A 15,583-nucleotide genomic window follows, 5' to 3' on the forward strand; every position below is an offset into this window, starting at 1 on the left:
GGCGCAGTGGGGAGTTTTATGGACCGCGGTTTTGCGCGTAAGTTAGGCATTCCCTTGCTGCAGATAGACCAACCCTTCCCCGTGCACGCCCTAGATAGGTCAGGGTTGATCAGGGAGGCCACGGTTCCGCTGGACATGGTGACGCAGGGGGTCATGGGGAGTGGATTAGTCTCTTCCTCATTGATTCTCCTGCGTTTCCAGTGGTGCTGGGTATTCCCTGGTTGGCTTATCACAATCCTAAAATTTCATGGAAACAGGGGGCTCTTAAGGGGTGGTCAGAGGAGTGCTCAGGTAGGTGTGTGGGAGTTTCCATCGGTGCAACTACGGTGGAGAGTCCAGACTAGGTCTCCACCGTGTGCATCCCCCCCGAATATGCCGTTTTGGCAATCGCCTTCTGTAAAATGAGAGCGACCCTATTACCACCACATCGACGAGGGTCGCGCATGTGTCTCTGGTGCAGGTACTTGGGCGACTCTTGGAGCATGACCTGTATGTCAAGGCCGAGAAATGCGTGTTCTCCAAACAAGTTGTCTCTCTCCGACCTCGGTAAAGGAGGTGCAGCGTTTTTTAGTGTTTGCCAATTACTACCGGAGGTTTATCCAGGCAGCAATGCAGGCAGGTAGCTGCTCCCATTACCTCACTGCTGAAGGGGGGGGGGGCGGTGCGTTTGTGATGGTCGGCGGAGGCGGACAGAGCTTTTAGTCGTCTGAAGGCGTTGTTTACAGACGCTCCCGTATTGGCGCATCCGGACCCCTCTTTGCCATTCATAGTGGAGGTGGACACGTCCGAGGCTCGGACATTATGATGTGGGGGATCGGGAGTTGCTGGCTGTGGTCAAAGCTCTGAAAGTGTGGAGACATTGGCTTAAGGGGGTGAAACACTCTTTTCTCATCTGGACTGACCATCGTAACCAGGAGTACATCCGGGCGGCGAGGAGACTTAATCCTCGTCAGGCAAGGTGGGGGATGTTTTTTACCAGATTTGGCTTCACTATCTCCTACAGATCAGGTTCCCGCAACGTGAAGGCCGACGCTTTGTCCCGTCTAGATATCGAGGAACGGCCCATTGATCCCACACCCATACTTCCGGCCTCCTCAGTGTCCAGCGGGTCGGAGGTATGTCCCACTTGGTGTTCGTGATAGATTGATCAGGTGGGCCCACACGTTACCCTCCTCTGACTCCACACCCACCACACCCACATCTCCTTGGCGAGATCTGACACCCCCTGGTCAGGAATACAATGCGTAGGCTACAACTTCTAAATATACATCACCTATTTCTCGAATGTGAACTTTTATATAGCCTGCAAATGTGGGACATGTTTAGCAATAGGAATGTGCTTGTAATCGCTAGTAACATGAACAAACATTTGCAATAATTTGGTTCCAGTTTCTGAAATGAGTGTGGCTGCTCTCTAATCTCTCGTGGACAGACTACGTTAACGTAAATGGTACACTAATTTGTCATGATACAACGGGAAGTGTGAGATAATGAGCAGCATTAATTCTGGTGCTTCAGAATTTCGGAAAGGGGAGGGAGCATTTGGCCCATAGACTTGCCCCTAACTTGAAAAGAGAGAGGGTGGAGCTCTTTGTTCCCTTTTCCCTCCCTCATGTATGGACTCAGATTTTAATCGAGCCTCTGACCAATTACTCATGACTTTTGTTCTGGATTAACTGAGATTAGCTACTCTCCAATTGTGAACTTTAATTGCATATAGGCCGACATTTTAGAAACAAGTTTCAATGGAATTGTAATGACACTCTTTGTTTACATTTTTCAGTTACTGGGATTATCTTTGTTGCCTATTGTCTGAGAGAATAGATTTATACACACACAATGGTTTATTAGGCCTATATAAAAAAAACTGACATATTTCAAAAAGAGTCATGGCAAGGGCAATTGTTTTGCAATGAACTATTGTATTTTCATGATACCTTGAAGTATTTTCATTAGGCTATAGCCTACATGATTTCTTTCTGTGAATGCAATTATTTCGTATTTCAGCCATGTCTTTCACACACCCAGATTAGAACATATTGTCTGGCTTAACACACTGGAAATTTCAGGGGAAACGATGCACATATCACTGCACAGCTGTGGACTCCATAGACGATTTAGGAGGTCAAAGTGTCAGCCAGTTTTCCAAGAGCTGGAGATCTATTCCTCTACTCTATCCATGAAAGCACTGTACACTCCGCGCTTATGTGCCTGTGTCTCTGAGAAGAAGACAATATTCAAGAAAATGTATATTTAAACTTGAAGCAGAAGATACTATATGTATTATGGGTTTGCCTTATGCTCTAGGCTTTTTAATGGTGGAAAGATGATCCAAAACTTTATAGCCTTAACATGTCATTAAAACAATAATTTTGATATCATGGGTGGTCAATCTTTGCGTCAATATCTCTGCCTATGAATTTGAGTGGTTACATTTCTCCAGCCCTAAGCTTTTTACCAAAACAGTGGGCGGGTGGGGAAATGGTTTTGTTTTAGCATTTTTGGGTTAAACAGCATAATAACTTGGTAACTCACCAATTCAACACTCTACTGGCCTAAAGTAGCATGAAAGCATTGAATTAAAATGGTGTGGGGCCTATAGCCAGGCTGGGCATAAACCAGCCCACTCACAGTGTAGGAGGCAGGTTTTGGGGGCCAGGGCAATTTAGGGAGTGTGAGCCTGGCCTCCCATCTAGGTGTCCATCTTCCCCGAAGGTTCCCTTATAAGTGTCTGTGTCCGATCTGTCAGCCTAACTGGAGTAGAATGGAAACCAGTGTCACAGTTGGCCGGATATTGCTGAGTTTGCTGTGTAATGTAGGCATAGTTTTGATGAAAGGCCATGGACTGCTTATGTCATGAGTAAGCACAAAATTGTTGATGCTTAGGAAATTGTCTGATTACAGTAATAGAGCGGTGGCTACGCACCAATATTCAGGAAAGCTGACTTACTTATACTCAGGTGCTGAGATTTGAAGTTCAAGTGACCAGAATCCCTTTCAGCTGCAGTATTATATTTGGCATGTCATCAGCAAGCTGAAAGGAAATGTTTCAGGGCAAAACGTTTTTAAACACATTTGTCGCCATCTTGTGTTCGTACCAGTATTTTGCACAAATCATGGAAATCACAAAGAACATGTAAGGAAGGTGTTAAATTATGTTTCAGCACCATACCGGTCTAAAGTTATGTGGTTTGGGAGAGTATTTTCCTGTTTTAACGAACATCAGCTTGGATTCTGAAGAGCCAGGACGTCTGTATGATGTGGCAGTGCTTTTTTTAAATTCTGGTCAATCTCAGGAATTAGAATGTTTGGGGTAAATCTGTTCACTCTGAAGGCTGTCTCACTGGAGGCAAGTGTCAGGAAAGGTTGGTGTGTATTTTTTTGTCTTTTGACACTCAGAGATTTGTAGAGATGCAGATGCAGAGCCTCGGTCTGATGCTATTAAAAGGTCATTTACCACTTTTTATTAAAATAAACTGATGTCGAAGGATCCAAGTAACTGTTAGAGGTCATTGTGATATCCCCCCCCCCCACACACACACAGAACCGCCACTGGTTCAACTTGCACTGTTTGATGTGATGTAAGGGACAACACAGGAAGAACGTATTAATACAATAAAAGTGGTTGCTAAGTGACCAGGGTCTGGATACTTTACATAAAGAATATGCAAAAGGTCTGAGAACAGCAGGAGACTCCGCTAAAAGAAAAAAGAGAAACAGGAACTTCCTAGCAACCGAGGAACAATGTGCGCTCTGAATGCCAATATCGACCCTCAAATTTAAGGACCTGTCATATGAGTAAAGACTGACAAAGTAATTTGGAGGCATATGAAATAACGCTGCCTGTGCTTGGTAGACTTTCTATCCTGAAGAGTAGTTTTCAAATGTGTAAACTTTAGTGTAGCTTCTTAGAATATTTGATTAAATCTACAGTGTTTGTCTGTTCACAAATGTGTTTGATCACTGTATTGTTATGAGTAACAGAATAGAAAAGAATATGGTCATTTACACAGTCAGGATGTGTAGACAGAGGCAGCCGAGTCTCGTACACTAGACGTAACAATGTAAATGTAAATCCGGAACACTCAAATTAGTATGATATGTTAAGCTTGTTATGGTTACAGAAGGTTACTTAGTTGGGGTGGATTGGTGGGCGTATAACATGAAAGTCTAGCAACCTGAAGGTTGCTTATTTGAATCTCATCATGGACAACTTTAGCTTTTTAGCTAATTACTTACAGGATTAAGATTGAATCCTACTACACTGGCTCTGACTCTCCTCGGATGTGGCAGGACTTGACAACTATTACGGACTACAAAGTGAAACACAACTGAGAGCTGCCCAGTGACGCGAGCCTAACAGACGAGCTAAATGCCTTTTTTATGCTCGCTACGAGGCAAGCAACACTGAAGCATGCATGAGAGCACCAGCTGTTCAGGACAATTGTGTGATCACGCTCTCGGTAGCCAATGTGAGCAAGAACTTTTAAACGGGTCAACATTCCCAAAGCCGCAGGGCCAAATGGATTACCAGGACGTGTACTCAAAGCATGCGCGGACCAACTGGCAAATCAAATGTATTAATATAGCCCTTTGTACATCAGCTGATATCTCATAGAGCTGTACAGAAACCCAGCCTAAAACCCCAAACAGCAAGCAATGCAGGTGTAGAAGCACGGTGGCTAGGAAAAACTCCCTAGAAAGGCCAAAACCTAGGAAGAAACCTAGAGAGGAACGAGGCTATGGGGGTGGCCAGTCCTCTTCTGGCTGTGCCAGGTGGAGATTATAACAGAACATGGCCAAGATGTTCAAATTGTAACGCCTGTCGTGGCTTGAAGAAGGTGAGGACCTAGGTGCAGCGTGGTACGTGTTCATGTTATTTATTAAACTGAACACTAAATATAACAAGTAACAAAAGAACAACCGAAACAGCTTTGTCAGGTGCAAAACACACTAAACAGAAAATAACTACCCACAAAACCCATGTGGGCAAGAGCTACCTAAGTATGGTTCTCAATCAGAGACAACGACGGACAGACAGCTGTCCCTGATTGAGAACCATACCCGGCAAAAATCAAAGAAATACAAAAACATAGAAAAAATAACATAGAACGCCCACCCTAGTCACACCCTGGCCAAACCAGAATAGAGAATAAAAAGCCTCTCTATGGCCAGGGTGTGACAGTAACCCCCCCCCCCCCAAATAGGTGCAAAACCTGACTCTAAAGGGGGGAGTCTGGGTGGGCCTTCCTACGGCGGCAGCTCAGGTGCGGGACAGGTCCACAGCCTAACCAAAATAGAGAATAAAAAGCTTCTCTATGGCCAGGGCGTGACACAAATGTTCATAAATGACCAGCATGGTCAAATAATAATAATCACAGTAGTTGTCGAGGGTGCAGCAAGTCAGCACCTCAGGAGTAAATGTCAGTTGGCTTTTCATAGCCGATCATTAAGAGTATCTCTACCACTCCTGCTGTCTCTAGAGAGTTGAAAACAGCAGGTCTGGGACAGGTAGCACGTCCAGTGAACAGGTCAGGATTCCATAGCCGCAGGCAGAACAGTTGAAACTGGAGCAGCAGCATGCCCAGGTGGACTGGGGACAGCAAGGAGTCATCATGCCAGGTAGTCCTGAGGCATGGTCCTAGGGCTCAGGTCCTCCGAGAGAAAGAGAGAATGAGAGAATTAGAGAGAGCATACTTAAATTCACACAGGACACTGGATAAGACAGGAGAGGTACTCCAGATATAACAAACTGACCATAGCTCCCCGACACATAAACTACTGCAGCATAAATACTGGAGGCTGAGACAGGAGGGGTCAGGAGACACTGTGGCCCCATCCGAGGATACCCCCGGACAGGGCCAAACAGGAAGGATATAAACCCACCCACTTTGCCAAAGCACAGGCCCACATCACTAAAGGGATATCTTCAACCACCAACTTACCATCCTGAGACAAGGCCGAGTATAGCCCACAAAGGGGGGGTGCCAACCCAGACAGGAAGATCACATCAGTGACTCAACCCACTCAAGTGACGCACCCCTCCTAGGGACGGCATGAAAGAGCATCAGTAAGCCAGTGACTCAGCCCCTGTAATAGAGTTAGAGGCAGAGAATCCCAGTGGAGAGAGGGGATCCGGCCAGGCAGAGGTTTGGCTTTTTCAAGAGGCCTTATTACTGCTTCTTTTAGTGAGTTTGGTACACATCTGGTGGATAGAGAGCCGTTTATTATGTTCAACATAGGAGGGCCAAGCACAGGAAGCAGCTCTTTCAGTAGTTTAGTTGGAATAGGGTCCAGTATGTAGCTTGAAGGTTTAGAGGCCATGATTATTTTCGTAATTGAAAATGATGGCAAGTGTCTTTACTGACATTTTCAACCTCTCTCTGACAGAGTCTGTAATACCTACAGTACATTTTTCAAGCAAACCACCATAGTCCCTGTGCCCAAGGAAGCGAAGGTAACCTGCCTAAATGATTACCACCCAGCACTATGTCGGTAGTTGAAAAGTTGGTCATGGCTCACATCAACACCATCATCCCGGATACCCTAGACCCACTCCAATTCGCATACCACCCCAACAGATCCACAGATGACGCAATCTCAATCACACTCCACACTGCCCTTTCCCACCTGGACAAAAATAACACCTATGTGAGAATGCTGTTCATTGACTACAGCTCAGCGTTCAACAACATACTGCTCACAAAGCTCATCACTAAGCTAAGGACCCTGGGACTAAACACCTCCTTCTGCAACTGGATCCTGAACTTCCTGACGGGCTGCCCCCAGGTGGTGAGGGTAGGCAACAACACATCTGCCACACTGATCCTCAACACTGGGGCCCCTCAGGGGTGTGCTCTTAGTCCCTTCCTATACTCCCTGTTCACCTACAACTGCGTGGCCAAACACGACACCAACACCATTATTAAGTTTGCTGACTACACAACAGTGGTTGACCTGATTACCAAAATTGATGAGATGACCTATAGGGAGGAGGTCAGAGACCTGGCAGTGTAGTGCCAGGACATCAAACTCTCACCCAATGTGAGCAAGACAAAGGATTTGATTGTGGACTACAGGAAAAGGCTTGCCGAACAGGCCCCCGTTAATATCGATGGGGCTGTAGTGGAGAGGGTCGCCAGTCCACATCACCAACGAACTATCATGGTCCAAACACACTGAGAGTCGTGAAGTGGGCACGACAACACCTTTCCCCTCTCCATAAGATTTGGCATCGGCCCCCAGATTCATCGAGAGCATCCTGACCAGTTGCTTCACTGCCTGGTGTGGCAACTGCTCGGCCTCTGACCGTAAGGCGCTACAGAGGGTAGTGTGTAAGGTCCAGTACATCACTTGGGCCAAGCTTCCTGCCATCCAGGACCTATATACTAGGCTGTGTCAGAGGAAAGACCAACAAATTGTCAACGACTCCAGTCACCCAAGTGGTACCAGAGCGCCAAGTCTAGGACCAAAAGGCTCTTTAACAGCTTCTACCCCCAGACCACAAGACTGCTCAAATGGCAACCCTATTTAATTTGACCCCCCCCCCATTTGTTTTTACACTGCTGCTACTCGCTGTTTATTATCTATGCATATTCACTTTATCCCTACCTACATGCACCAATTACCTCGACTAACCCGTACCCCCGCACATGGACTCGGAAACGGTACCCCCTGTACACTGTATATAGCCTCGATTAATATGGAGTTGGTGCCCCCTTTGCTGCTATAACAGCTTCCACTCTTCTGGGAAGGCTTTCCACTAGATGTTGGAACATAAGTGAGGTTGGGCATTGATGTTGGGCGATTATGCCTGGCTCACAGTCGTCGTTCCAATTCATCCCAAAGTAAGTTCAATGAGGTTAAGGTCAGGGCTTAACAGACTGACAGGCCAGTCAAGTTCTTCCACACCAATCTCGACCAATGATTTCTGTATGGACCCCGCTTTGTGCACAGAGGAATTGTCATGCTGAAACAGGAAAGGGTCTTCCCCAAACTGTTGCCAAAACGTTGGAAGCACAGAATCGTTTATAATGTCAATGTATGCTGTAGTGTTAAAATGTCACTTGCCTGGGACTAAGGGGCCTAGCCCGAACCATGAAAAACATCCCCAGACCATTATTTATCTTCCACCAAACTTTACAGTTGGCACTATGCATTTGGGCAAGTAGAGTTCTCCTGGCATCTGCCAAACCTAGATTCGTCCGTCGGAATGCCAGATGGTGAAGTATGATTCATCCCTCCAGAGAACGCGTTTCCACTGCTCCAGAGTCCAATGGTGGCAAGCTTTACACCACTCCAGCCGTTGCTTGGCATTGCGCATGGTGATCTTAGGCTTGTGTGCGGCTGCTCGGCCTGGAAACCCATTTCATGAGGCTCCCGACGTACAGTTATTGTGCTGACATTGCTTCCAGGGGCAGTTTGGAACTCGGTAGCGAGTGTTGCAACCCGAGAACAGATGATTTTTATCTACACGCTTCAGCACTCAGCGGTCCCGTTCTCTGAGCTTGTGTGGCCTACCACTTCACGGCTGAGCCTTTGTTGCTCCTAGACATTTCCACTTGACAATAACAGCTTGCAGTTGACCGGGGCAGCTCTAGCAGGGCAGAAATTTGACGAACTGACTTGTTGGAAAGGTGCAATCCTAGGACGGTGCCACGTTGAATGTCACTGAGCTCTTCAGTAGGGCTGTTCTACTGCCAATGTTTGTCTATGGATATTGCATGGCTGTGTGCTCAATCTTATACACTTGTCAGCAATGGGTGTGGCTGAAATAGTCTAATCCACTAATTTGAAGGGGTGTCCACCTTCGTAACATATTGTACGAATTGTAATTCGTAACATATCATACAAAATTGATGATGGACATCCACAAATGTATACATACCATACGACATATCATACTAATTGGAGTATCCCTGATTTACCTTTACTATGTTATGTCTACCCTTGAGTCCAGGTTGACAGAGGGCATTTCTAATTATTTCTAAATTATTAATTTGTTTTCCAATAGTCTACCTCTTGTCAGGTGGGGTGAAGTAAGTAAGAAACCACTAGATGGCACTACATACTCTAAGTGAAAAGTATGTAGTGTGTGTTGATAACATCAGTTGAGGAGGCTCTGTGTGTGTGTGCATGTGTGTGTGTGCGTGCGTGTGTGTGCGTGTGTGTGTGTGCGTGCACGAGAGAGAAAGAGGCATCTGCATAGGTGTAGAGAGTGAATGTCTCTTGTTATATGTAATATATATATTTCAGCAGTTCCCAGTATTTCAGTTAAATTCCGAGGCGTATTTCCATCAGTAAGACATAGTGTAGCCTACTTGGTAAGCAAAGAGTTTATAATGAATGCTTCATCAGAAACCCCCTAGAGACATGCCAGGGGATGCAGAGATTATGCCTCTTCCAGACCCTGACTTGCTACAGTATCATTCTCTGAATCAGACAGCTGTTTTATGTCTATTATAGCTACATGGAGATACTTTTACAGACTAAACCTCCCAGACCAGTCAGACTGTCAGCAGCATGTTCTGCCCTGCACAATACATTTCCATCTTTAATTATGTCTTTGTAACAACCGTCCCAATAGTAAAATGAGTAGCCCCCTCATCAACATTTTGTGGTCATTGTGAAATGGATCTGGTCGCATCTCAGTGTTTTGTCAGCTTTATGAACTGCATTCATCGTTGTATTCAGTTGCCATTGTGCTATGCTAAGTCAGCCATCTATAATGGTCAATTGTGCTGTGAGTAAAACATTTTGGGATATTCTGAAAGAAACCTTTCTATTTTTTTCCCCTGGTAGATTCCCAATATCCTGTGGTCGAAGGAGGATGGAACCTCAGGTCTTGACACAGACAGAGGAGGTCAGAGGTCACAGCTGCAATTTATTGGGGTCAGACGTAAAGTGGAGGGTATCCCCTTACACAAATATTTATCTGCATGTGGGAGAGTTTACCCACGCAGTTGTTGTGGTGGCCTTTTTATTTGGGCCCATCAGGACAGCTGACAGGGGAGGCTAAAGGCAACAGGAAACCTGATCCCGGCCATACAGCCCCTGTAAAGGAGTTGACCCGAATGCCCCTATAAAGCTGAGATAGAGCACTATGTTCAACCTTTGCCTTTTCAGCTGTGTCTTAGAGTAGTGCTCGCCATTGTATCCAGTGTCATTTACAGCTACCAAGCCCTCAAGGTTCAGTTGTATGAAATTATTGTGGGTTTTTGTTAAAGCTGTCAAGCTGAGAGACCACTGTTGACCCTCTGTTTAAGTGCACTTAAACATATCCTACTTAACCCCACAGTAAGTGTAGTGGAGAGTGCCAAAGCAGAGAACTGTCAACGGTGCCTAATTGCTATTTTGTCTGAACACAAACAAGTGAATAGCCCAGACCAATCATGCTGTGAAACCGAGAGATATCTCTGGTAGCTGTAGGTGTACTGAAAGAAAGAAAAACATCCAAAGCTAAATACAGATGGAGAATACAAAGAACAACTGACATCCGATGGTATATGTGCGGACTGTGGAGGTGGGCTGTGGAAATGGTTCTCCCATTAACTGCTTGGGTTCATTACTAAGCTGTCTCCTATTTCCTCCCCTGCCATTCTCCTCCAGCTCAACTCCCGCCTGTCTGCTTGGGCCACAGCCCATCTCTGACGGCGTTCCAGGTCCCGCCGTCTGTTTTTAAAGTTGTTTAAGCTCGGTCACGAAAGCGTCTGGGTCCTAGATCCAGCCATTCCCCCCCATCCCTTCAACTGTCTACCCTCTCACCCCTCCTCCCTTAAGTAGGTCTACTTTTATCTTTGTCTGGAAACAGGATGTTTGGTCTTAGAAATAAAAGAAGCAACACATGCAACAGTGGAGAAGCCATCGCTCGCATCGACTGGTTTGGTTGCGTAGTTAATTTAGACATTACTGTGCAGCCGTATTCATTGACCTGGCCAAGGCTTTCGACTGTCAATCACCGCATTCTTATCTGCAGACTCAACAGCCTTGGTTTCTCAAATGACTGCCTCGCCTGGTTCACCAACTACTTCTCAGATAGAGTTTAGTGTGTCAAATCAGAGGGCCTGTTGTCCGGACCTCTGGCAGTCTCTATGGGGGTGCCACAGGATTCAATTCTTGGGCCGACTCTTTTATCTGTATACATTAATGATGTCGCTCTTGCTGCTGGTGATTCTCTGATCCACCTCTACACAGACGACACCATTCTGTATACTTCTGGCCCTTCTTTGGACACTGTGTTAACTAACCTCCAGACGAGCTTCAATGCCATATAAAACTACTTCCGTGGCCTCCAACTGCTCTTAAATGGAAGCAAAACTAAATGCATGCTCTTCAACTGATTGCTGCCCGTGCCCGCCCGTCTAGCATCACTACTCTGGACGGTTCTGACTTAGAATATGTGGACAACTACAAATACATAGGTGTCTGGTTAGACTGTAAACTCTCCTTCCAGACTCACATTAAGCATCTCCAATCCAAAATTAAATCTAGAATCGGCTTCCTATTTCGCAACAAAGCATCCTTCACTCATGCTGCCAAACACCCTCGTAAAACTAACTATCCTACCGATCCTTGACTTCGGCGAAGTCATTTACAAAATAACCTTCAACACTCTACACAGCAAATTAGATGTAGTCTATCACAGTGCCATCCGTTTTGTCACCCAAGCCCCATATACGACCAACCACTGCGACCTGTATGCTCTCGTTGGCTGGCCCTCGCTTCATATTCGTTGCCAAACCCACTGGCTCCAGGTCATCTATAAGTCTTTGCTAGGTAAAGCCCCACCTTATCTCACCTCACTGGTCATCATAGCAACACCCACCTTTAGCACGCCCTCCAGCAGGTATATTTCATTGGTCACCCCCAAAGCCAACTTCTCCTTTGGCCGCCTTTCCTTCCAGATCTCTGCTGCCAATGACTGGAACTAATTGCAAAGATCACTGAAGCTGGAGACTTATATCTCCCTCACTAACTTAAAGCATCAGCTGTCAGAGCAGCTTACTGATTATTGCACCTGTACATAGTCCATCTGTAAATAGCCCACCCAACTACCTCATCCCCATATTGTTATTATTTATTTATTTTGCTCCTTTGCACCCCAGTATCTCTACTTGCACATTCATCTTCTGCACATCTATCACTCCAGTGTTTAATTGCTAAATTGTCATTATTTTGCCTCTATGGCCTATTTATTGCCTTACCGCCCTAATCTCACTACATTTGCACACACTGTATATATACTTTTCTATTGTGTTATTGACTGTACGTTTGTTTATCCCATGTGTAACTCTGTTGTTTGTGTCGCACTGCTTTGCTCTATCTTGGCCAGATTGCAGTTGTAAATGAGAACTTGTTCTCAACTGGCCTACCTGGTTAAATGTAAAAAATTAACATAATTATTATACAAGACCTAAAGTGAAGTAGCAGTATAATGAAGTGCTCAATGTCTGGAAATAGTTCTCCGTGGTGATCAAAGGGTCAAGGGGAGGTTCATTTCCCCAGTGCATTGGGTTTAAGTAAGCACTTTTTCTCCTTCAATTCAGTGAACAGATTTCAGTGTAAATCAGGGTGCTGGGTCAATGTCATATTTAGATGTCATGTCAGAAAGGATGGAACATTGTATGCATATTTAAAAAGGTCAGAGGTCAGCAACTGACATGAGACCTGTTGAAGACATATTTTAGGTTGTTTCTGGAGCACAAACCGTGTGTGGGTTCTTTTTTATTTCCTGTATAGCTAGGGCACCAGAATCAAGATGTATATCGACAGCTTTAATACTGAATAGTGTCTAGTGAAATAATGGAACTATTTCCATAGTTTTCACCATGATATCTAATAGCCTTCCATCATATTTGTCTGTATAACAATTGAAAATCTGCTCAGCAGGACCTCTTCCTTGGCAACTGATTATAATGAGCATCACTTTCTCCATTTCTCTATAGTGCCATCTTTCTATCAATAATCAGAAGTGGGCTGGGCATGTGAGCCCATGTCTGGATGCGTGTGTGGCTTTGGCCTCTGGAGTGGTTCCCTGTTGCAACTTCACTGGGCTACATGGACAAGTTCAGTCCGGTAATGGTCCTATAAGGCCTGTCACTAGAACTATCCGTTACTTTTCCTACTGCCATGAATCATGGAGCCTGTTCTGTCTTTATCTTTAGTATTTTGCTTCCTTTGTTTTGTTCTGTTGGTGATTATAGTTAAAACTGTGTGTGCTTTAGTAGTAGGCTTTACACTGTTTTTGAAAATATTGTTTGTGAGAGGGCCGCGTTTTGTGTCGCACAAATTAGGTGCTAAAAGTATAAATACCAAAACCATGTTGTGTGTACATGAAGACGTGCAATCAGGGTTTGGAAGTGGAGGTCGAGGTAATTACACACCAGTGTTCCATTAGCTATCAGATTTCCCACAGCAGGTATAGGAAATAGTGTCATTTCCTCCTCCCTCCATGCATGCATAACTGATTGTAATGGGGAAAATGGACCAAAATGAGGTTGTGTTTAGATTAAGCTATCAAATTGTCAATTACCTGTATTTGTTAATGGGTCAGATCACGTATTCTTTCCCAAGATTAAATCAAAATCAAATCAAATTTATTTATATAGCCCTTCGTACATCAGCTGATATCTCAAAGTGCTGTACAGAAACCCAGCCTAAAACCCCAAACAGCAAACAATGCAGGTGTAAAAGCACGGTGGCTAGGAAAAACTCCCTAGAAAGGCCAAAACCTAGGAAGAAACCTAGAGAGGAACCGGGCTATGTGGGGTGGCCAGTCCTCTTCTGGCTGTGCCGGGTAGAGATTATAACAGAACATGACCAAGATGTTCAAATGTTCATAAATGACCAGCATGGTCGAATAATAATAAGGCAGAACAGTTGAAACTGGAGCAGCAGCACAGTCAGGTGGACTGGGGACAGCAAGGAGCCATCATGTCAGGTAGTCCTGGGGCACGGTCCTAGGGCTCAGGTCCTCCGAGAGAGAGAAAGAAAGAGAGAATTAGAGAGAGCATATGTGGGGTGGCCAGTCCTCTTCTGGCTGTGCCGGGTGGAGATTATAACAGAACGTGGCCAAGATGTTCAAATGTTCATAAATGACCAGCATGGTTGAATAATCGTAAGGCAGAACAGTTGAAACTGGAGCAGCAGCATGGCCAGGTCTGGGGACAGCAAGGAGTCATCATGTCAGGTAGTCCTGGGACATGGTCCTAGGGCCCAGGCCAGTTGAAACTGGAGCAGCAGCATGGCCAGGTGGACTGGGGACAGCAAGGAGTCATCATGTCAGGTAGTCCTGGGGCATGGTCCTAGGGCTCAGGTCCTCCGAGAGAGAGAAAGAAAGAGAGGAGAGAATTAGAGAACGCACACTTAGATTCACACAGGACACCGAATAGGACAGGAGAAGTACTCCAGATATAACAAACTGACCCTAGCCCCCCGACACATAAACTACTGCAGCATAAATACTGGAGGCTGAGACAGGAGGGGTCAGGAGACACTGTGGCCCCATCCGAGGACACCCCCGGACAGGGCCAGATTAGACTTATACATGATTATATATAGTGTTTACATGGTTGAAAAACTAAGTGATTAGGAATGCACGATAGAGATATGACCTAATTACTTGTTATGGGAGAGAAACTTCATGAGGGGAGTAGCTGTGTTTTACCTGATAGATTTTCCAGACTCTCACAGGTTGATGTGGGTTTCTCCCTCTGCCTGAGAGTCAAAATGAGAAAGCCTCGGACAAGATGGTTCGGGAATCTTTCTCCAGCAGAATATAAAGGTCATCATGTGAAAACCATTCTATGACTTTCAGAACAAAAATATCACCCATCTGATTGGTTTGTCTGTTTTTCAAAAGCTCTTTGAGCCGATCAGTCCTGTCTTTACAGCGTAATTCTGTGTTATGTCATTTCAACAGTTCTCAAACCAATGTCAGTGTGGGATTTCAGTGTGTTGTTGAATGATGTCCACAGCTATGTTAAAATGTCAGTCTTTATAAACACAATTCAACAGCTGGTTTCTGGTGATCTGACTCCTTTTTGTCTTGCACACATCACTGAACAGATTTGCCTTTATATCATAGGTTAAACTGGGGCTCAACAATGAATAGCATTTCCCATTTTTCACAATATAGGATCTTAATTTGATCACTATTGTTGTTGAGAATTTCCCCATACATCAGGAAAATCAAACAGATTTTTTTCTTCTTCTAACATTAGTAATTTCCACTTTTAAAATTTCAGACTCGATTTGCCATTAACAAAGAAACATATCAGCCCCTATAAAACATTTCCATATTAAAATCCACATGTTGCTGCATGATTATTTTCCTGCTGTAGCAAATTGGCTCAAATTAAGATCCTACATCTGTGTATAAACATTTCAAATTGAGCGATCATTGTCGGGTCAAATCCAAACACTGAAAGATATCTTGGAATGCAGTAAGGTATGGTTGCACAATATACCGTTTAGAGTGAGCTATATTGGCCTAAGTGATATCTGGCCGAGTCATTTTCCTGAAAGATACAGTATGACCATCTGGTTTAGTGGATTGGAGAAGTGACTAAACATCCCATGACTG

This window comes from Oncorhynchus keta, chromosome 34 (genome assembly GCF_023373465.1).
Source record: "Oncorhynchus keta strain PuntledgeMale-10-30-2019 chromosome 34, Oket_V2, whole genome shotgun sequence".
In the NCBI taxonomy this organism is placed as follows: domain Eukaryota; kingdom Metazoa; phylum Chordata; class Actinopteri; order Salmoniformes; family Salmonidae; genus Oncorhynchus; species Oncorhynchus keta.